Here is a 24,497-nt window from a genome sequence, read left to right as displayed (position 1 = left end):
GAGTTGCTGGCACAAGGTTGGCACTCCCCCAAAGCACCTCACACTCCAAAACTTCCAGCTGATCCCTTCTCTGAGCAATCCTGCAGAGCCTTGACTCACAGCCAGCCAAACATTATCCCACTTTTCATGTGAAGAAACTGAAGCTCTCCTCCATGGACACTCCCAAACTGCCCACAGAGGGCACTGCTCTCACTTTCACAGGTGCCACTGGCAGCCGAGCCTGCTTCCTGCTGCAGGGGGGCAAAGTGGCAGACCCTCTCCTCTGGCCAGATAGCCTTGCTTGGACAGTGCTCCCCTTCCCAGGAGCAGGGGGCCGAGTGGCTGAGCCATCGCCTCCTCAGCCTCACCAGATGCTCTGTGCCCACCCCATCAGGCGACTGCTGACGTCAAAATCCGTTCCTTAGGCTGTGCAAAGAACTCTAAAGACTGCTGACAGCTGCACTCCCAGGCCCAGAAACCACATAAGAATTCATCACCATCTCTGTCTTCTGCCTCTTAGCAGCAGACAGGCTCTCAGCCTAGAGTGGGCTTTGATTCCACATCTGAAAAAGGGTCACTGGCCAGGGTCTGGGCGATTTTTTTTCCTTCTCCTCCCAGACTGAATTGCGCATGGCCTCAGGAAAGACAAAGACGGATTGAAGTAAATTATTTGTCCTGATTTTCTAACCTTGTCAACTGCTTTTAGGAGAGGGAGGCAGAATGGGGTGGGGGAGGGGAAAGGCGCATGGCAGGGAATGAGTAACTATCTGCCAGCGGGCTCAGGGCTGTCCTTGCCGAGGCGACCAGACATGGCCGCTAACAATGAAGAACTCCTTTTCCACAGAGCGGGCTCGGTCTCCACTTCAGCTGTGTCTCACAGGGCGGCACTCAGGTTGTTACCATGTTCATTGCTGTGTCCCGCTACTTCAATCCCCTTTACATCTTCACCTTCTTTTCCAACTCCCCTTTTTCTACTAGGCTGAGATAAAACAGAGCTGTTTTGTTTCAAAAGTGCTTTGTCCGTCTTCCGTGACACAGGCTCCTATTAAAGCCTGCCTTTTGTGTTTGCCCCAGGCTAGGCTGGTGGAGAGAGGAAAGCCAGGGAGCTCTGGCTTCCAGAGCACGGTCTCAGGCTCTCACCTCCCACCTGCCCCCTCATTTTTGTCTTTCCTATACCTCTTGGGTTGCTGATATTGGGTCTTGCTCCCTGAAAGCACCTCGCACCCCACAACTACCAGCTGGCCCTTTCCCTGACCCAGAGGTCAGGGCTTAGACCCACATCTGCAACTTGACAGAAAGGAAATACATGGACATGACATGAACATGACCGGGAGGAAATACGTGGCCCTGACTTGACATGATGTGAAGGAAACACACGGAACTAATACTTGCCAAACGACCTTCTCATACCAGAACAGCCTACTGCAAAAGCAATCTTTTACTCAAAGTGCCAAGAAACTGCTGAAAGAATAAAAAAGTTGGGAGACCTAGATTCCAATTAACTTTATTATTGCTTGCCACATAACTCTGGGTTATATGCCAAGTACTGGCTTTAATAAGTGGGTCAAGAATCTAAAAGATTAATGAGGATTATGTATTTGGGTTCTAGTTCAATGTACACAATCTACTTTTCATCGAGGAGCACGCTTATCTTTTGGCATGGTGGGGAGGGGTGAGGAGGAAGTACACAAACCTCAGAAAGCCTGCAGTTACCTAAAAACACTGGTTAACCTGCCACTTGGTCCTTCAGGCACCCCCACCAGCCTCCAAGTAACCTTCCCTCGGTCTATTTCTTTCACAATCTGAATGTCATTACGGCACACTGCTAGTCTGGCTATGGATAAAACCAGGCCAAAGAAAACATCCTAAACTTCCACTCAGAATCAGTTTCCTCAGTAGTGTGGCCAGGGAAAGGGGTCTTAGCTCCTCAGATTCTACAGGGGAACACCTGTCCTACAATATCAGGGTGGTCAGATGTAGGATTCTCAGCACCGAATTATATATACTTAAGGTTTAAAAATACATACATATATACTTAATACAAATACACTATCAGGATCCATCAGTTGCCTTGAGATTTCCTGCAGTTTGCCACTCCTAATTACCTCTGAACTTGCGAAACAGGAAGAAGGTGGGTAAATGAAGTTGACAGAGTCCCTAAACTTCTGTTTAAAGCACTAGTTAAAACCTTTCAGATACGACATACGAAAGAGCACGTGCCGCAATGATTCCATTTATATGAAGTTCTAGAATAGGCAAAAGTAACTGAGAATGGAAAACTACCAGAAGAGGCTGGGTGAGGACTGGCTGGCTGGGGAAGGCACTAGGGAACCTTCTGGGAGTGATAGTAATGTTCAGTATCTTGATAGGAATTTGGGTTAGACAAATGTATGTACTGGTCAAAACTTAGGGAATAACAGACTTGATAGATTTCCCTTTGTATAAATTTTACCCCCCTCACCCCCAAATAACTATAAACAAACACCAAACTCCAGTTAATCATATATATGTTAAAGTGTTTGGGGATGAAAGTACTGATGTCTGCAACTTACTTTGAAATGCATCAAAAAATAACATGATTGCTAAGTGCACTGAGGGGTAGACAGATGGATAGATGCAATAAAGCTCGTACAGCAAAATGCTAATTATAGAATCCATGCTCTACGTGGTCGATATACAGGCATTCACTATTCAAGTCTTTCAAGTTTTCCGTAGTTTGAAAAGTCTCATACTGAAATACTGGAAAAATCTTTCAGGATCAGATCTTTTAGAGGATAATAAATTATAAGATTAACACTAGTCTGAGTTTCATTTGTGATGAACTCTGCTCAACATGCTAATAAGCAAAGACATGTCCGAGAGGCGAAGGAAACAAAGAGAAAGGAATGTGGGAAAGTCGATGGCACCATTATTCCCTGTCACAAAGCCTTCTGGGGTAAGGGCTCTCAGCACAGCTTCTGTGTTGTGGTGTGGCTTTCTCTATTTTGGAACCCAGGCTAACCCCAGTCTTGACAGTCTGAAAACTCAATTATCAGTGTTCCCAGGATGAGTAGACCCTGGGAAACTGGCTCATATTAATCAGGGTCAAAAGAAATTGATCCCTACATCTGAGAGTTTCTTTAGCATGGTAAGCAGCACATTAGAATACTTAGCTGGTAGAATAATATGTTTGTATCCTCTGTCTCCTGAAATCAAATAAAATTACAAAATCAAATACACCTTCAAAATTCGGGAGTATGTGAAAGCTGTGTGAACTACATTGAAGGCTCATTCATCTTTCCTGAAAATAGAATTCATGTGCTCACAGCAAGGTCGACCACCGCCCCTGAAAGCACTTTTGTTCAACAATGTGAAAACTCAAGACTTGCAGGGTATTAGGTTCTGTGCTGGGTTCTTTCAGTGGGGTCCTTGCTGCACCAGGCACCAGCTGACTGCCCTCCTGGTGATTCAGTTCCTCCTCACAAGCACCCTGGTGGGGAGCTAGCATTCTTCCCACTTTAAAGAAGAGAAAAGCAAACACGAGAAAATCAAAATAACGTCCATGGGTCACAGCACTAGCCGTATGTGGGCATTGCTCAATTCATTATCTACCTAATTCATGGTGTCCAGTTTGTTTCAAGCATAGCTTTCACTCTATTAAAGCTCAGCGTAGGATTTCAAATGCACTGGATTGAGAACATTGGAAAGGCAGTGTGTAGGGGTGGAAAGAACAAGGACTTATGAATTAAAAACTTGACTTCAAGTTCTGGTTCTGACACTTAATTAGCTGTGGAACCTTGGATAAGTCATTTAACTTTGTTGACTTTCAATTTCCTCTTCCATAAGGTGAAAAAGAGTCCTCACTCATGGGATCATTGCTATCGGCAAATGACCTGACTTCTCTTCCTTAAGATTCAGTTTCCCCAAACACAAAATGCACATACCAACAGAGGCCTGCTGTAAAGATCTGACACAATGTACAAGAGGCCTGAGTGCAGCCTTTGCTTTCAAGGCAGGGCTATAATGAGGAGTTAATTTATTATGACACAAGTCTGAGCAAGCTGTGCGTTGCCTAAAAGACACAGTTTTGGTGTAATTCATTCATTCCCTGAATGACATCATCCTAAAAGGCAAGGTTCTTGCTGCTGTAAGCACGGACGGTGAGATCTGTTCCTCGTTCAAAGGCAATGCCTGTCTGCCTCTGTTGCTGGGGGATTTTAGTCCCTGCCATTTCCCAGGGCCATAGCAGGAGATACTGTGCTTGCTTCCCTCTGTAACTTGACCAGATGCCAGCCTTCTTTACTCTGGGAAACATCTGTAGTCCTCGTAAAACTACAGATGCCAGGCAAATAGTCCACACCACCCTCCTCCCTTGCACGTTTCAGTTTACAGCGATTAGACAGGGCTTGTACTTGCCATTCACATTCATCTGGTTCCAAAATAAACAAAATTCTATCTAAAAAACAAGTTAATCAAAACCTAGGTTCCTTTGTTTTTTGTTGTTTTGTTTTAAAAGATACACCAGAGGGAAAGGGCTTCCTTCTGGCAGTGAACATTTAGAACATGCTGTGTGAACAATAGCTCACTTCCTGGACACTCAGCTGGAGGCAGCTTCTCCATTCAGGACAAAACGTTTTCTGTGAGGGAGTGACGCCTTTCTACAAGGCAGCTCTTGGGGTGCGAACCAAACAGGAGGATCCAAGACAATCCTGAAGCGAGGAGAGGGAACAGCGTCTCAACTCAGGCCTGCTCCTTCTCATGTAGGCCATGGGTTTGCCTCCAGCCCCTCACCTCAGAGACAGCTGGCTCCCACAGGGCAGGGTCTGCAGGTAGCGAAATGCCCGAGACTGTGGAATCGGCTTTGCCGCTTTCAGCAGCGCTGCTGTGAGCAAGCAACTTGTTCTTCCCACACCTCCGTTTGGTCATCTGTAACAGGGATAACGACATCTACCTGGCAAGCCTGTTATCGACCTCCGCTTAAGCGACCTGCCAGCGAGCTAACTGCACGCCACCCTGTCCCTCAGTAAGTGATGCCAGCGGACGGCTATGTCCACACTGGGCAGGCTCGCTCCCGCACACCCATGGTCTTCTGCTTCCACACACTCAGTGTTACCCTTACCAAGAGTCAGCTGGGGTCACTTCCAAAACTGCTTAGGATGGTTGTATTTGTTGATGAAAATAGAAAATTTAATTAAACATTACATAAATTATGAAACCAGTGTAAAAGAACCTTTCTGTGACAACCAAGTAAGTACTCTGAAGAGACTTAATAATGAGATCATTTTTTAAAATGTGCTCTTGAATTAAGTGTGGTTGGGGAAGTTGTAAAAAATTCCAAAAGAAGTCTATACTCAGCTTGCTTCACAAATGGTCAAATTCTGGCTTTACTTTTAAGAAGCAAACTGGAAATTTTAGTCAATGGTGTTTTATGGGTGTGGTTCATGTAATAAAAGGAAGGCAGAGAACCCCAAATTAGCAGATCTACATTGGAAGAAAGCGCCCAGCTCCACATCAAAAGGGTACACATCGATCCATTTGGGGTTAAATTGTTTGATTCTTTTGTAAAAATGACTTCCTCCTTTAACAGGGTTTTGTTTTTAACCAAACCAAACAACCCTCATCCCAAGTGGCCATGTAAGAGGCTTCTACTGGAACAATGGCACATGCGGAAAGCCTCTGGAGGAATTGGCAGCAGTGTCTCATAAACAAGATAGTCGCTATGACTGCAGAAACTCTCAAACCACCTTCACCATCCAATAAGTCAACTCCCAGAGACACAGAACCCCTCTCTGGCTGCTTTTTCCTAAAAAGTCTCTCCCCTGCGGGCTGGTAAACCACGCCAGGTGACTCCCGAAATTTTCAGCTCTTCTTTCTTCCTCATTGAGGTTCCTGTTTGAACAATGCCTTATACATTATTGATCACTGCCTCTGTCCAGGGCCAGCTAGCCCGGCCATGATCTCCAGGTTACAGACCACAGGCATTAGCAAGTCATGGGCTCTCATTGTCTGTCAACTCAGGTGACCTCACACAAGTCAAATTTCCAGCTTCTATTCATCTGCATATGGCAAGGGGTGAAAAGAAACTGCCCCCAGCCCACCCAGTTCTCAAGCTCAGCGCACAGAGACAGAGGGTCACTCAGTTAACTAAGACCCTTCTCCCCAACATGGTCCTCCTATCTACCCTGACAGACCATAAAGCACGAAGGCAAAAGCAGGGGGAATCCTCCAAGTCTCGCAGACATATTCTGAGGCTCAAGGGCATCCAAGGTCATCCGAAAGAAAATGTCTGAGCTAGGAACCAATGCGTGCCCTGCCCCACCCACAACCCCATCACAGACAACAATTAATTATGGAAATGGCAACCTTATGTCCCCCAAATATAACCATGGAGGATATAACGATTAGAAACATTCCACTGGAAGGAAAGGTACATGGAAAATAATTATTTTCGGTTTCCTACGTAACCCTCACCTGTGAACAGGGATGCTAATGCCTGCTTCCCAGGACGGTGTGGGGAGGATGAGATGACACAGGGAGGGTGGCTGGCACACAACAAGCACTGATGAGCACTGGTGCCCTACCTGTACCCTTTGTGGACTGATTGCTTCTAGGGTTTGTGCTTTAGAATTCTTGCAGCAGAGGCAACCTGGCTGTACCGCACTGGTGCAAACCTGCTCACGCACACATAAGGTCCGAGGATGGTTCCCGGTCTTTTGACACATGTGCATGCCTCTTCAGCTTCTTTTGTATTTCCCACTAGTGCTCCTACCAGGTAAAGCACTGGGTGGGCTCAGTCAACACCCAGTGGATAAAACAGACAAAGAGCCTTTAAAAGTGGTTACACCTTAACTGATTTTAGGGAGGGATTTGTGTAGGACATACATCTTTCTTGGATCTGAGATTTTTCCTGAAGAGAAAATGAGAGGGGGGAAATGTGGTGGCTAACCCAGCAAATGTGTGGCATCTTCCCAACTGAAATTCCTCCAACTGCATCCTTACTGCCTTACTGCTAAGTTCCTGTGTCAATATCCTTTTACATCAGCCCCATGCTGACCTCAACAACAAGGAACTGTGTTCTTTCCTCTTTAAAAAAATGAAATGTTTCTTAAATTCCAAAGAACGTATTTTATAGTATGGTAATTTCAACAACAATAATAAATGACCCATTCACATGCCTACTACCTGGTTTAAGAAATAGAAAATGCCCTTCCTGGGATCACTTCCCCCCATTTCTCTGCTCCTCTGAGACCACACCATCCTGAATTAAATGTTATTACCCGCTGGCTTTTCTTTAACCTACCATCTATGTCAGTATCCCTAAACCATATAGGGTTCTGTCTTTTTTTCTTAGCCCAGCGGACAGGAACACAACTTGATGTCCTCAAAGTAGCCCAATAGGTTCTGGAACCAAAGTTCAGATTGGTCACCTCCCTCTGGCTGGCAGGAAAATGGGAGGCCACAGAAGAGCTCAGCATCTGAAGAAAGGGTGGTGCTGGCAGGCAGACAGCAACAAGCCCTGGCTTCTTGTTGGGCTGGCAGTGTGAGGACTCCTGAGAAAATCCATTCCCTATATGGGCAGCAACATGCAACAGCTGGGGGCTAAATGTCAGGTTAAAGTGTACAACCCCATGGGATTACTAGAAAGAACACAGCCTTTTCAAAACAGGCCAGTGAAGAGTGCCTATTCCAGGAAAGGCCCTGTGGACTTACACTCTTGGGTTTGTTGGCAAGTGAGTCTTACAAGTTGCGATTATGGAGTGTACAAATTTTCTCAGGAAAGACATCAAGAAAAGTGGCATGAAGGGAGAGGAAAGGCAGAAAAGATGGCCATGCAATCTCTCCACTCTGCGGGACCTTTGCAGTGGGAGACCCCCAAGCTGCCCACAATTCAAAGGCCATCTCCAATCTCAGCCTGCAAGAAGATTCCAGAGTGATTACAGCCCACCAGTCTCAGCTGTTTTGTAAGCATTGATTGCTGCCAACAGCTGTTCTCTAGGGCCCTACATACATTGTGTATGTGCTAGGAGGTAGGGCCCTTCAGAAAACAAGTGGAAGCTACAACCTCAAGACAATATCTAGAGAGAAGGCAGTCAGAGGAGCCAAGGAAAGAGCTAGTTTATTAATGTTTGACCAAGACCCAGGACAACTATTATTTTTAGTATTTCTCATGACTTTATAACATCCCCATTGTTGGCTATTTATTGGCTATTTTCCGCAAACCTCTCAGTTTCCCATTTTTGTTTTAATATGCAATAAAATCTTAAAAGGGGACTGTGTGCTTATTTCAAACACAGCAAAACTGGGGAGACACTGGAAAACATTATTCCTCCCCAGAGTTCTGGGATACGAGGGATGAGGGAGGACACAGTGGAGGCAGGCACCTGGATAGGTGGGCCAATCCCTGACGTCTATGGGAGAGAAGAAAGGGGTGAAGGGGAAGCCTACTGGGACCCCAAAGAGTCCCTGGCTAACGGTCAGAGGGTCCCAGGCTGGGTTTCTAAGCTCCACTGTCAGTCAGGGCATAGGAATCTTATCTTCGAAAATTCTGCCTCTTGTAGAATCAAATGCTTGAGTAATAAGTGAACTGGTGTAGAGAGAGTCTGAGACTGAAAGAAATGATCAGTAAGAGCCTTGTTTTTCTCAAATACTTTTGTGCTCAGGCCATGTGTGTCTGTGTGTAGGCACATACATCAGAATCTCAAATATGCTTCTATACAACTGAAAATAAACAGGATGGCTCTGGTCAAAACTGTGAAGTTCAAAATCTCAAACTCCTCTTTTTTCCTTTGCCCCCAGAAGTGGGAATAAGTGAGAACAGCTGGTACAGGGATCAACAAACTCGGCCCTTGGGCTCTCACCACCAATCAGTGGAAATGGAGGAAAGGAAGACGAGGGTCACAGGAGGCAGGCAGCTGCAGATTCAGCAAGCAGGGCCTCAGACATCATCCACACGAATCTCTCCGTTTTGCAGATGAGAAAACTCAGGCTCGGTGGGGCTAAATAATTTAACCAAGGTAACCAGGCTGGCAATACAGGGCCTAAACCTTTCTTGTTGCCTCTCTGCCAAGATACTCCGCTGATTTTGCAATTGAGGAGACGGCAGAATATGGAGCAGCCCTTGATGAAGATACTTTCTATGGCCTGAATTCTGTTCCCTCACATTTCATATATTGAGGCTCTTACCCCCACTATGAAGGTATCTGGAGATGGGGCCTTTGAAAGGTAATTAGGGTTAGAGGAATTCATGCGGGTAGGGTTTATAAGAAGAGGGAGATATATCTATTCTGCCATGTGAGAATATAGTGAGAAGGCAGCCGTTTCTAAGCCAGGAAGAGGGTCCTCGTCAGGGGCCATGCTGGCCGGCATCTTCATCTTGGACTTCCCAGCCTCTAGACCTATGAGAAATAAATGTCTGTTGTTTAAGCCACTCAAACTATGGTATTTTGTTACAGAAGCCTGAGCTGTCCAATATATGACTTAGGCCTCTTGAGGGCTGAGTACTGAAGGAAAAATACCTGAGAAAAATGACCTTTCGCACCCTTCCTTCTCTATAGCCCTGGGCGGAAACACACACTTGCCTCTTTCAGGAGAATGGCTTCTGTGCAGAGCACTGTGCTGTCCCACTTCAACAGGGACACAAGTGGCAGTGACCCCTTAATTTGGTAAGTTTTTGGGCCATTTTCCTTCCTAACTGGGAGAAACAGAAATGTTATAAAGCTGTCAACTTTTTACCAAGGAAAATGACTTTAAAAATTAATAGGATGGCCAGGCGCGGTGGCTCAAGCCTGTAATCCCAGCACTTTGGGAGGCAGAGACGGACGGATCACGAGGTCAGGAGATGGAGACCATCCTGGCTAATATGGTGAAACCCTGTCTCTACTAAAAAATACAAAAACTAGCCGGGCGAGGTGGCAGGCGCCTGTAGTCCCAGCTACTCGGGAGGCTGAGGCAGGAGAATGGCGTAAACCCAGGAGGCGGAGCTTGCAGTGAGCTGAGATCCGGCCACTGCACTCCAACCTGGGCGACAGAGCGAGACTCCCTCTCAAAAAAAAAAAAAAAAAATTAGGATGGGCCGGGCATGGTGGCTCACGCCTATAAACCCAGCACTTTGGGAGGTCGAGGCAGATGGATCATCTGAGGTCGGGAGTTCAAGACCAGTCTGACCGACACGGAGAAACCATGTCTCTGCTAAAAATACAAAATCAGCCAGGTGTAGTGGCGCAGGACTGTAATCCAGCTACTCAGGAGGCTGAGACAGGAGAATCGCTTGAACCAAGGAAGCGGAGGTTGCAGTGAGCTGAGATCGCGCCACTGCACTCCAGCCTGGACAACAAGAGCAAAACTCCATCTCAAAAAAAAAAAAAAAAGTATGAGGGAGATCTTTGTGGTGAAAGAACAGTTCTGCATCGTGATTGTGGTGGTGATCACATGAACTTACACATGATAAAAATGCATATAACTCCCCACCCACCCCCACACACACACGTACATGCAAAACTGGTGAAATGTGAATAAGGTGTGTGGATTGTTCCACAGTCAATCTCCTGGTTTTGGTATTATATTAAATAATATAGTACCATGGGCAGAAACTAGGTGAGGGGTACTAAAAAAAGGACCTCTCTGTACTATTTCTACAACTTCCTGTGAATCTATGATTATCCCTTTGTTTTATAAAAGAAAGAACAACGGAAGCATAGAAAAAAGAAAAAAGGCCAGGTGCCATGGCTCATGCCTTTAATCCTAGTGCTTTGGGAAGCTGAGGCAGGAGGACCTCTTGAGGCCAGGAGTTCAAGACCAGCCTGGGCAATACAGCGAGACCCTGTCTCTACAAAAAAACAAAAACAAAAACAGCCAGGCATGGTGGTGCATACCTATAGTCCTACCTACTGGGGAGGCTGAGGCAGAAGGATCACTTCAGCCCAGGAATCTGAGGTTATAGTGAGCTGTTGTCACACCACTGCACTCTAGCCTGGGAGACAGAGTGGGACCCTGTCTCTAAAAAAATAAAATTAAAAAAAGGGAAAGAATGAACACAATCAGAATAAAGGTGGTTGGCAATCAAATACCATCAGCACCATCACAGCACTCTTCACTGTCCTTAACTTTCTCCTTTCATCATGGACCGGTCGAAACTGTATTGAGGACTTTCTCAGTAAGAATGCAGAGTTCCAGTTTCCCCATCTTCACCACTGTGGCACGCAAACAATGTGTCAGCGGACCCACCCACAGGGAGGCCAGGCATAAAGCTCCCTTTCTTACCAGCCTGACTGGCTTCTGACAGTTCTCTCAGCCTAGAGAAAACGGAAAACAACAGTAGGACAAGATGGGGGTGTGGGTTGCAGTTAGAAGAAAGGCACAGGCTGGCAAGAAATTTGAGTTTCTCTTCTGCCTTCTACTCCTCTTACCAGTGCCCAGAACCCTCTGCTTTCCTTTTCTCCTCCCCCAGAGACACAGAGACCTGATGCCACCATCTATGTGCCCCAGGATTTTTCACTCACTCCCTCCTGCCCTGTCCCTGGCCCAGACTCTGAGACCCAGAGTCTATTTTCACAGTGCCCTCTCCCTTCTCTTGCCACCACCCTTGGCAGCTGCTCTCAGCCCCTGAGTGCTTGCCTGCCCATGTCCCCTCCAGAACAGGGACCCCAGGGAAAACCCTTCCTGTGCCAAGAGTGACAGCACTGGTGCGCCTCAAAGACCTGGGGGTGGTGTACACATGAAAGCCTGAGAAGCCCCAGCCCAGGACCACTAATGGGTGGTAAAGTAGACAATATGCATTCGTCATTTCTAAACCCTCCTATCTGCCAGTTTCCAACTGCAAGCACCTGTGACTCTGAGGATTCTCTCAGGCTGCCAGAGCCCTCTAGACCTGTACACTGGGTAGACTGAAAGTGAGAGGGAATTAATGTCCTGTCCCTACTCCCACTAGGTGAGCAGCCCTCATCCAGACTGACTGGAAGTGGTAGATAAATACCCCAGCTCCCTTGATCTAAAGTAAGTTTGAGTCTCCCAGACTTCCGCAGCAGGTCTAAGCCGCAGGGCCCAAGGGGTCACTTGCTTGATAACAAATCCTTTATTGGTTTCCTTTCTTTCTCACTCCCCTACTCCCCTACCAGTGCTTCCTGGGATCACCTCCCAAATAAGCTATTTGCATTTAAATCCTGCTTTTGAGATTTTAAAACTCAACCAGAGACAGGTGGTCACAGGGAATCCTAACAATTGGGAAATTTGAGCCAGAATTTCAAATATGAATGAGTATATTTCTGTGAGTGTCTGAAGAATGTACATCTGTGTAATTAGGGAAGTCACCAACAGTAATGGCTGCTAGCAGTTACTAAAAAGCTATAGGGAAAAACTATAAAAACTTGATTTGCCCAGGTAATATTCATTATAGCCATTTATATGAACTGCATTTCATTTGCCTAATTACAACTGGCACAAGAACCACCATGTATATGTTAAATATGTCAGACAAAACTTGCATTACATTTTATTTGATTGCCAGTGTTACATAATCCCATGCCTTGTTCTTGCGTGTCCATAACTATAACTGGGTGCTCACATGCACAGTCTATTCACGAGTAGAGGGAACACTGTTAGGACCTGGCTCTTAAAGCCTTGGTTCTCAAACCTCAGCGTGCTACCTGAGGAGCCTGTAAAAACATTACTGGGCCCCAGCCCCAGAGTTTCTAATTCAGAAGGTCTGGGGCAGGAGGGAAGAATTTGCATTTCTCTCAAGTTCCCAGGGATGGGTGATGCTGCTGGTCTGCAACTGCCCTTTGAGAACCATTGCTTTAAGACACCACATGAGAGAAAGAAGGAACTACAGGGTTAAACTTGCCACTTAGCATTAGCAACATGAAAGGCTGACCAGTCTGTGTACTGTTTCTACAAAACCGGCGGAATCTTCTAACACCCTAGATCAGTCACTGAACCAAAACCAGATTTGGTATGTGGACAGTTTAAACCAAAAAAACGTTGACGTAACTGTTAAACAAATCTCGAGAGACCTGGGTTTGCTCATTTATTCAACAAGTGGGTATCAAGTACCCAGTCTGCGCCAAAGATGTTGCTATGCAGCAGAGGTTTGGGCGCTGTCGAAGGTCTCGTGAGACTCTGAGTAGGTCACATCCTTAATGGGCTCAGTTTCCTAACCTGTAACGAGAGAACTCGTACTTAGGGAACCTTCTGACTCTGATGTTTTACAATGAAAACCAACGCAGCATCACAACTCAAAGCAAAAATATTCTGCCTAGTCGCCTGGGCAGCATGAAGTCAAACGTGAGTAAGATCCTAGACGCCGATACTAGATGCCCCAACAGGCCAACTGTGACAGGACAGGTGAAGCCCTGGCAGCAGTCCTCAGTCCCAGTTGCTCAGAGTCCAATTCAATTCATGAATGCCCCAATTAAAGGTGCTGCCAAGGTAAGTTAGTACTATGCCCAACACCAGCCAAAGAATGTAAAAGCACCCAGCATGAAATCCATGTTCATAATTGGTACTCCCCTGATATACTATGACATTTAATCACTCCAACTGCTGAAGGGAAAACTAGAGCCATTCACTAGAATTAAGGATGCTATGATAACCTCAACTGGGGTTTTAAATGAACCTTGTGCTAACAGCTTTCCTGCTCTGAATGTAAAGCAGGAGGCAAGCGGAGAGAGGTGGGGCAGCCACTTGTGAAGGGCAGTCACTGAGGACATTGCTCTGTATTTCCAAGAGGCCTGGTTTTTGAATGAAGCCAACAAGCACTGGTCTGCCACACTCCACAGGGAACCGGCAGGAAACACTCTTGTTTTATTCTGTTTAACAGGCAGACAAACTGATATGCAGGGATACTAATAAATCAGCTGTGGAACTGAGAAGTGAGGCTGATTCCTGACTCACCCAGGCTGGCAACCTCTAAGCAGTTTGCAGCCAGGCTTGAGGTAGAACTCAAAACAAACATCTAGGAGACCCATGTGTCAATGTGACATGAGGGATAAACAGGTGGAAACAGAGGCCCGTAATGGCCATGTCAAGAGGGGTACCCAGGGGATGGGGCACATTTACCCACGTATAAGCTCAACAGCCTCCTGCCAAGCCAACATAAAAAAAAAAAAAAATGCTTTTACATATAAACAACTAATGTTTTCTTAGTCTTATTTAAGGTATAAATAAAAGTGTATTTTAGAAATTCTTTTTGTTGATCTAAGACATAAAACAGGTAAAACAAAGCCAAACAGTGAAGCACATCATTCAGACGAGCCCCCAGCCCCTACTTCAACCAGACTGCTTCTCTTAAGCCCTTTTTAGATAGAATTCAGAAGCCACTTGACTTCCTTCAAGGAAACTTCCTAAGAGAAGGAATTGTGTCCTTTAACTCTACTCCCTGCACCCATCACCTAGCACCAAACCTGACACATAATTGGCACCTAGTAAATACCTGCTGATAAAGTGCATGGTCCAGGCCAGCCGGCTCAGCCACTGGCAGTGCAGCTGAGAACAGGGCTCCAGGGAGGCCCGCCAGCGCATTTCTGCCTGTTACTCAGGGCGAGGCCGTTCCCAAGCCAACATCCACCACTTACTCACGGGTAATGAGTCCCACAGGCTATCACCACCAGTGTCAAGAGAGCTGTTTCCCTCACTTGTTGTAAAATATCCCCTTTAAGTTTTTGCATCTGGGTTTTGGCTCAGGATGCCAGGATTCGTGATCAAGGCTGTCCTTAGCCCATCTGTCCTTCTGTGATGTCACAGGGATCAATCATCACTCAGCTCAGGCTTCCTCTCTTCAGCCTCACTTTTGTAGATCTGATTGCCTCTGACCATGCTCACTTCAGATTTATGATGTTTCATTTCCTTTTCTAGCACAACAGTGAAGAAATATAGACACAATGACCTTATTACATAAAATTTAGCAAATGATGCAACGATACTGGCCTGAGTAATACCAAGCCTACAAAGGCTTAAAACTGTTTTTTAATTAATGTTAAGTTAAGTGAGAGGCACTGTCTAAACTAAACTAAAAGGCACAGCCACAAATTTGACAGAGGTACATGGTGCTCCCCGGATGCAGACAGAACTTCCCATAAGCCGGGTCTAGACCTAGGAATCTTGTAATTTCTTGTTTCAGATGCTCTGACTAACGTCAATGAGTGCCCTGCAGGTCCACTTGCTTTCCCCAGTGCCACTTAGGCTGTCCCTGAGAAACAAGGCTGGCTGGGGCTAGTGACTGTGGGAGAGCTGATCCCACATTATTCACTTTCCAAGTCTGTCTTGGGTTTGACTCCAGACAGAGAACAAACATTCAAGAAAAAGAACCAAAACACTTATGGTGATGTCAAAATAGACACCCACAAAAGCTTATACACAATTTGCAGTGGATCGCTGCAATGAAACAAACACACACATGCTGCTCCTTGAAAAGGAGAAAGCAAAACTAAGTGGCAAAATGTACCAAAGTAGCAAACTAATACACCTCTAAGAAATTCATCAGTAGACACACAGATACACCCCGGTAAAAAGTACACAGCAAACCTAAACCTGCAACATTATGTTCTCATAATGCCACATACAGCAGTTGAAAGCCCGGCAATAGTGGGTGCTGAGGAAATGTTGCTTTGTGGAACCACTGACCAGAGGAACCTGAGTGTTAACACCACTGATGACTTCTAACAAGTACCTTAGTGGAGTTCTCTTCCAGGAACAGGACCCGATCCTGCCGCTGAATAGGCTGCAACATCCAGCCTGCTCAGGTCCACCTGGGGAAGTGAACCCCTTCCAGAGCACAGAGAGACGTTAATGCATCTCTGCACGAGGACCAATAGACTCGTTCTTCATTGAGATCAATCTGTGTTTCCATCCTCAAGGGGCTGGCAGATTTTACATTGAAATCTTTGTCAGCAGTGAAACAAATGCATCCATCACTAAGCTCCTGCCTTAGAAATGGGCAGTTCTTGAGCTGTTGCCCAAGATGAAAAAAGGCCAAAATCTAATTGAACCTACAGGAAGAATTTAGTACAGAGAAACAGCGTTATCTGAACTGGAGCATGGCCAGACCTCTAGGTTAATACCCCAACAGGAGAGACTCATCAAAGACCTTATTTTGGGATCAGCAGTAATATTTTTGATTCTTAAAAAATGGGCCTTGGAAAATTTTTTCTTTAACCAAATGAATTCCACCAGCATCATACATGTCTGAGATGTGAACTCTCTGCTCTACCAAGTGCCTATAAGGCCCGTAATGGCTGTAAGCACATGGACCCAGCTGAGGATTTGTTTAGTTCTGCTTTGCTCTGCTGCAGCAAGTCCTTCTGGAGACCTGTGGGAACATATGGAGCTACCCCAGCAGGAGCTGACATTTTAACAAAAATATACCATATCTGGTTTGGTTCTTTGCTTCTCTCAATCTAATTTGGAATAATAGGGGCCAAGAACTGTCCAAACTATTTCTGTTCTTGACTTACATATATGATACTTAGAAGCAGAAAGACTGTTAACACCAATGTGACATTATCAAGGGGGATTCTATTTGCATTCTTTATAAATGTTAATTATGTATGGAGGCAGGACTACTGGGCAGTGAATGAAGTTAGCTTAAAACATGCATTTGACATTTAAATGCCAAATTCATCTCCCCCTTTCCAAACCAGCTTGTTTTAGTGAACTATTTTTACCTTTAAAAAATGGGTGAGGGAGGATTAATTTATTAATTAAGTGAGAAAGTCATAAGACATTCAGTATATATCTCCCAAAATCTGTAAATTTCTGTGCTCACATCTATGAAGCAAATTATTCTGAATATGCTTTAGAATCCCTAAGTTGTGGCATAAAAGGGCTCTACCTTATTACTAAAGAAAGAAAAAGAAAATAAAATTCCAAATTTAAGGGCGAGGTAAAGGAGAAGGGCTTAATTATTGTATCTCCCTCAAAAAGAAGAAAAACAGCTATCTATCTATGCCCAAGCGGAGCAAGTCTTTAGCAATCCACACCTTGAGTTCTCTGGGGGAAAACATGACATTTTAAGGACTGAGGACATCCCACATCCTTCTGAGGCCCTTAATCAAGGCCTTGCATTTCTAAGTACCCATTTGGGGCTGGGGAGCTGGAGGGCTTGTGAAAAAGAACTGTGATTATTACTCTGGAAAGGTCTCTCATCTGACTGGGGAGAAGGGCCACGCACACAAACAAGAGTAGCAAACATGTAGTGCCGGCGGAAAGAGCTGCTGGTGGAAAGACCTCTCAAGCTCAAAGTGCAAGGGGGCAGGTTTTACGGCAGACAGAGACTTGACCCCATCCTCTCCTGAGCCGCATCACTGTTTACTGGGCTACTGAGCTCCTTCAGTCTCCCTAAGCCTGACTGCAGAGAGGCCTCAGGGCCAGTCTGTCTAATGGGGCCTCACCACACCTCCCACACTTTGCCCAGTACTCTGCTCTTTTTCTTCAAGAGCACTTATTTTTGTTTGTGGTAATATTTTTATTTGTACTTGTTTAATACCTATCTCTCCCTTTAGGGTCTAAGTCCCTCAAAAGCTGCATGTTTGTTTACAATTTCATTTCTGTATGCCCAGCTTAAGCACACAGTAGGCTCTCCCTAAGTGTGGTAAATGAATGACTAAGCCTCTAATTAAGAGTGGAATTTCAACAAAAAGAAATGGAGAAAGTCACCCTAGTAGGGAGAATAGTATAAACCAATGTGCAGGGAAAACAGTGAGTATAGGAATTAACTGAGCTGGAAAAATAGGGTATGAGATGAAAGAGAAGGCCAGTTACAGAGGCTGGGCCATGGGCTCATTCTCTGGCGAATCATGCACTCCAAGCTAAGGAGTCTGCATTCTGAACCACAGCAATAGGGAAGCAAGGACTTTTTGTTTTGTTTTGTTTTGTTTTTCCCCCGAGACAGAGTCTCGCTCTGTCGCCCAGGCTGGAGTGCAGAGGCACGATCTCAGCTCACTGCAAGCTCCGCCTCCCGGGTTCACGCCATTCTCCTGCCTCAGCCTCCCAAGTAGCTGGGACTACAGGTGTCTGCCACCTCGCCTGGCTAGTTTTTTGTATTTTTTGGTAGAGATGGGGTTTCACCGTGTTAGGCAGGATGGTCTCGATCTCCTGACCTCGTGATCCACCCGTCTCGGCCTCCCAAAGTGCTGCGATTATAGGCTTGAGCCACCGCGCCCGGCCACAAGGACGTTTTTAGTCAAGGGAGGATAACACAAAATATTTGAGGAACATGGTAAGGCAGCCACAAGTAAGAGGAGCTAGAGAAGCCCAGAGGCAAGCAGGGAGATACTGAGGTGGTGGCTGCTGAGGATCCCAGATAGGTGAGTGTGAATGGAGGGGAGAGATTTTGGAAGGAAACCCTGGCAACTGGCACAAAATGGAAAGAGGAGGAAGGGTTCTGGTCAAGAGCACAAGGGGACTTGAGTGACCATTTACAAGGCCTGGCTCAGGGTCATTTAGACAACATAGGCTTTCCCAGGACTCATCTGTCCTATTGATTTCAAATGAAAAATTGGTACAAAAGCATCTTTACCTGCAAATTAAAGTCATGGTGAGTCATGTAGCTGCTAAAAAATGCCTGAGCAAGTCTCATGGGCCCAGAGCAGGCCATTATGCTGTTAGGTGGAGAGTAGGTAGAGTCACTGTTATGTGATGGGGCACAGGGAAAAGCCGTTATTGATTTTGCCAAAAAAGCACAACAGGGGAGAAGCTGAGCTGTATCTCCAGGGCAGAAACCACAGGATAAAGCTTTAAAAGGCAACAAGCACCTCCACTCCACAGAACTGCTTTCTGTATGGCCTCCTAATGGAGGTTGTGGTACCTCTGGAAGCATTGTGCACACTGTCTTTGACTTGGGCTCACTGACAGATTGAACCCTTAAGTTTTCAGGAGACTAAGAAGCCCATCGAACCCCTTGATGAAGCATTATCAGGTGGCCTGCGATACGTAAATCTCATCCTAGTGTACCATGCAATGTACATCATATACAAGCATCTGTAACAATGTCATACAATTTCAAGAGGATGTTCACCAAAGGGCCAGGACAGAAGTAGTTTGAAAATAAGCCATCTGAGGTGAGAGAGAAGAAACTGGGGTGCCTGGCAAGGAAACGAGAAGGTTTGAGGGTAGGAGGACATAACTGTAGCTTCAAATATCTGAACAACTATTATGGAGGACTGCGTGCATGACCTACCAAGAAGGTAAAACCAGAATTGATGGGGTGGAAGTCACAGATTTTAGCTGGATATAAGAAAAGATTTTTCATTATTTCATAGACGTAATGGTGGATGGCAGAGGGGGTTACTTATGGTTTACGAGCAAAAGTTGGAAGATCATTTTTATTTATTTTTTGTGTCACTATTATTATTTTTAAACCAGTCAAGTAGAATAGTAAAGAAGATCACTTTTAGACAACACAGAAGTGACTTTGTTCACAAGGGAGCTGGACTACGTGGTAACTAGGATTCCTTCCAAATTCCGAATTTCAGAATTTGCTGGAAATCATCGCCTCACTTTTCAAGTCACAAAAGAAAAAGCTAACAGCCCCCCATCTTAGAGGGCAGTAAAGGGAAGAAATGCTTTGAGTCTTAATATTATAGTAAAAAGGAAACACATGCTTCTCCTAGGAGACGTCTTTCCTACGTTGCTTTCCTTTGTACACAAAGAGAAATATTTTTGTCTGCAGTTAGAGGGAAAGAGTAAGCTAATGCTGCAATAATTTGGGGTGAAACAAGAGGAAATGAAAAGTAACTGCTAATTAATGCCAAAATAAAGGTTTAGCTCACCTATATTCTAAATATAGTCTTGTGTATTAGAAGATGTAGTTCCAACTGGTTTCCCTCATTTATCAACCCTGACATCGTAGGCAAGTCATTTCAGCTCTCAGAGCTTTAGTTTCTTCACCTAGAAAACCGAATCAAACAGTGGGCTAAATCAAATTATTGCTAAAAATCAACAGGATGCCTAGGACGCCTCACAGCAAAATGAATTCCGAAGAAACAAAGATTTACACCTGAAAAATGAAACCATAAAATACTGGGAGGAAATTATGTGTTTGTGTGTGTGTGTATATATATAGAAAGTGTAACTATATATATAAAATATATTTGTAATCAAATAATATATATTTGTATATTACATATAAGTATATATTATATATGTAATTACATAATATATGTATATGTAATAATATATATGTGATAATATATATAATGTATATATACAAATAATATACATATATTTATAATCTTAGAGTAAGGAAAGTCTTCTTAAGTGGGATGCAAAATGCAAAAGTTGGCTGGGCGCAGTGGCTCACGCCTGTAATCCCAGCAATTTGGGAGGCCCAGGTGGGTGGATCACCTGAGGTTAGGAGTTTGAGAACAGCCTGGCCAACATGGTGAAACCTTATCTCTACCAAAAATACAAAAACCAGCTGGGTGTGGTGGTATGCGCCTGTAATCCCAATTATTCAGGAGGCTGAGGCAGGAGAATCGCTTGAACCCAGGTGACAGAGGTTGCAGTGAGCCGAGATCGTGCCACTGCACTCCAGCCTGGGTGACAGAGCAAGACTGTCTCAAAAAAAAGAAAAAAAGCAGAAGTCATACAAGATTGATAGATTCAACTATAAAAATTCTAAATTTCTACATGTTAAAAAAAAACACATAAAAATGCCACAAGGCCAAAAGACAAATCATATCACAGATAAAGGGCTGATTTTTTTCAAATATAAAGAGCTTCTACAAATTAGTAAGAGATCAATTCAATAACAACGTTAAAAAAAAAAAGAGAAAAGGAATCTAGAAAAAAGTGTTTTGTAAACATGTAAAGAGATGCCACTGTCACTCATAATAAGAAACACACTTTAAAACTAACCCAAGATAACATTACCAATCTGTCAACCAAAAAGAGACTAAAAGGCTGACCACCCCCATGTTGATAAGGTGTTTACATGTTGTGGGTAGGAAAGTAAATTTAACACGCACAAACTCTTTCACACAGCTGTTCAGCTTCTGGAAACATCTTACAATGACTCTGTATAAGGATTTGCATTGCAGCAATGCTTTAATCAGTAAAAGCTTGGTAACATGTAGAATGTCCATCTACAAGAAACAAAAATAGGCCGGGCGCGGTGGCTCAAGCCTGTAATCCCAGCACTTTGGGAGGCCGAGACGGGCGGATCACGAGGTCAGGAGATCGAGACCATCCTGGCTAACACGGTGAAACCCCATCTCTACTAAAAATACAAAAATGAGCCGGGCGAGGTGGCGGGCGCCTGTAGTCCCAGCTACTCGGGAGGCTGAGGCAGGAGAATGGCGTAAACCCGGGAGGCGGAGCTTGCAGTGAGCTGAGATCTGGCCACTGCACTCCAGTCCGGGCGACAGAGCGAGACTCTGCCTCAAAAAAAAAAAAAAAAAGAAACAAAAATAAATGATAGTATATGCACACCACGGAATATTATGAACAACAAAAAAGAAAACTCTTCATGTACTTAATTAGAATGATTTTCCAAAAATTACTATTACATGAAAAAAGCAAAGTTCAGAGCAATACACATGAGACAGCACCATTTTGTCTTTTAAAAAGAAAAATGCTTAACATGTCAGAAATGCTTCTATATGCAGAGAATATTTCTGCAAGGATATTCAAAATCCTTTGAATTTGAATTCCCAGGGAGAAGAACTGGGAATCTGGGAGACTTATTTTTCACTATATAGTCTTTGGTACCTTTAAAATTTCACCTAGATTCAGGTATTATAATTAAAAAAATGCAAAATCCCTAGGGCATAAACATTCCATTTCTAGGGTTAGCTTTGCCTAGATTTCTACATACAGTTAGATATGGAGGTTAAGATAAACATTCCCTCCAAGGACACAGAAACAGCCTAAGACCTGGAGGCTGGGAGCTCTCCATCCCTGAAGTACAGTGTGAAGATGGGATGCCAGTCCTCTGCCACTGCACCCAAGTTCCATGGCGTTCTTCACTGTCCTTTGGCCCAGTGCAGAGGGCCCAAGCTGCAAAACCAGGACTTTATGCCCACTGCATAATGGATATAAGGCTCTTCCATGCTTTTGGGGGAAGTTCTGTTGAAAATAACTAGATCCAAAGTGGAAAGGAAAGGAACCAGAACATTTACACAAACCACAACTTTTAGCTGAGTTTACAATGGCTTCCTGCCTGTTTAAATCAGGACAGCCAAGAACAGACTGCCAGACAAATTGTCATTTGTAGGCCCCTACTGAGCTTAGGCAGTTTTCCACCTGTCCAGGCAAATAAACAGGCCGCCTTGAGTTATGGACAGGTGGGCCCTGTGGCGCCAGAGACTGGGTCATTAGAGCTTGTGAGCAAGACTAGGATGCCTGGGAAAGATACGCTCAGCATCTTGGCCCTGCCCAGCAGCTACAGGCCACAGGCATTCTTCTTACCCACTGGCTACCCACCAGATAGCATCAAAAGGAAACATCTATGGAGAAGAAAGCAGGACAAAGGAACCCTAGGCAGGGAGGGTAGTTGTCCATGAAAACAGAGTTGAGATCAGAGAGCACATCTTTGAGGATGCTGGCATAACACTGGGATCAGGAAAAGAGCCTGTGTTGTTTCTGAGGGTCACACATTTCAAAGGAAGTGAAAATGAGGTCCAGATTAATTGTTTTCTCGGAGTCCTATATAATAAAAAGCCTATCCCCCAATGTCTTGCTGCCACTCTGACCACATAGCACATCTCTAAACAAATTAAAGTTCTCTGGGATATGTATACACACATGCGTGCATGCATACACAGACCACCTTCGTATCTGGTCTCTAAGAAGCTTCCTCTACCCTGACGTCCCCGAAGTCCACTCAGGGTCAGAGAATGTCTGAGGCCACCAGCATCTCCCTCTCTTACTGGTTGTAATTACCTATGGGTCTGGCTCCTGAGAGGATGTACTTAAGATTCATCAGGGCAACTTAATTGTGGTCAATGCTCTTTTAGGACATTAGCACCATTTCTGTGTTCCAAGTGGTGGTGGCATACCCTGAACTCACCTTCCCTGCCTCCATGAACACCCAGTTAGTCGGCCTCCCTCACTGGAGCTTCCATTTCCGAGATTTCTGGCCATCTTCTGGTCTTAGTAATTTTGAATTCTCTTCCCTTTGCTTCACGATCCTGGTTTTCAAATTTTATTTCTGCCTTGAGTATGCAATGAGCTCATGGAAAGGCATTTCCTAAGACAATGACCTATAACCCAGCCCCTCCGCCAGAACTCACCCAACATCCTTGCCTAGGATGACAACAAGAACAATGATCAAGTCTGAGAAATTCTGATTTCATTCTAGCTCAATAGCTTTTTAAAAATGTGTGTGTGTGCATGTTTAAAAGCATGCACCCAACAGCTTAAAATAAAGAAATCAAGGGAAAAAACCAAGATGAGAAAGGTAACAGGTAGCAATCATGACTAAAGAAAAAGGAAGTTAAAAGTAAAAGTCAAGTTATAAGGTATATTTGTAAGACAATATTAAGTGTAGGGTAGAATTTTCAATGTCTCCTACAGGAGAAATTAAGAGAAAGTAGCCCAATAACCACTCATGCTTCTCCCTCCCCACCCCAAGCATGCACAGCTTGCTCCCTCACGTCCTCCTCAAAGGTGCCTTCCTTGGCTGACTCACCTAATGGCAACCCTCCTCCCACCGCACCCTCTAATCCTGTTCTTAGCTGTACTGTTCTCACAAGCACTCCTATCATCAACTCCATACTATGATTTTTACCTATTTATTCTTTTTAAATTCTCATTCCCCTCTAGCTTTCTAGAATGCCAGCTCCATGAGGGCAACAGGATTTGTCTGTTTTGTTCATTGCATTTAGAGCCTACCTGGAAAAGAGCAAGTGCTCAACAAATTAGCTGAATGAGTAACTGTAATACAAATATACTTCAATTTTATACTATTATTACTGATTATGTAAAATACCTCTACTTGTTCTTCGACACAATTGCTTAGAATAATGTAAGATGAACTATTATTCTAAAAGTCATGTAAAGTCACGCACTCTGTATCCTACGGATACCTTACTAGAAAAACAAGATATGAAACCACAACCAAAGTATAAAAAGAATATACCAGAAAATGTTTCCTTCTGTGATTCTCAGCATTTGTATGGACTGGAATAAAGGTCAAATTCCTCTCATCTATATTCACCTACATTCATTGTCGCCCAAACTTTCAGTCTGGGGTTAAAAAAAAAAAATGTAACAAAACAAAAAAGAGAGAAAAGGAAAATTCTCCTTTTGCTGGCGATTTTACAAATACCCCAAGTCCCTCCCTGGTGCTTGATGGTGCCTTCTTGTTGCAGCTAAAGGGAACCAGGCTGTTTAGTGGGGGACAGAGGCTGGCAGTGTGCGTGGTGGCCTGCCGACACCACAAGTGGTAGAAATGCTGGTGCAGAATAGAAATGTGAGTCAACCCTGGAAAAAATGTTAAAAAAAAAATAAAAGCAAAATCCCTCTGGCGCAGAGGGCTGAGAGGCTAGAAGAGAAGCCCATCCTTAACTCCACCTGTAAAAATAAGAATGAAAAGGAAAAATGAATGA

The 24,497-nt window shown here is 44.5% G+C and overlaps 1 protein-coding gene across 9 annotated transcripts in view; it reads right to left on the bottom strand.

The window, feature by feature from the left end:
• ANKS1A (ankyrin repeat and sterile alpha motif domain containing 1A) overlaps positions 1-24,497 on the bottom strand; it is a 199,569-nt gene that overhangs the window by 43,202 nt on the left and 131,870 nt on the right. The gene's annotated exons all lie outside the window — the stretch shown is intronic.

This window comes from Trachypithecus francoisi, unplaced genomic scaffold (genome assembly GCF_009764315.1).
Source record: "Trachypithecus francoisi isolate TF-2019V2 unplaced genomic scaffold, Tfra_2.0 Lachesis_group10, whole genome shotgun sequence".
Lineage (NCBI taxonomy): Eukaryota > Metazoa > Chordata > Mammalia > Primates > Cercopithecidae > Trachypithecus > Trachypithecus francoisi.
Note: the sequence above shows the minus strand (reverse complement) of the source record. Positions and strands in the feature narration are given on the sequence as shown.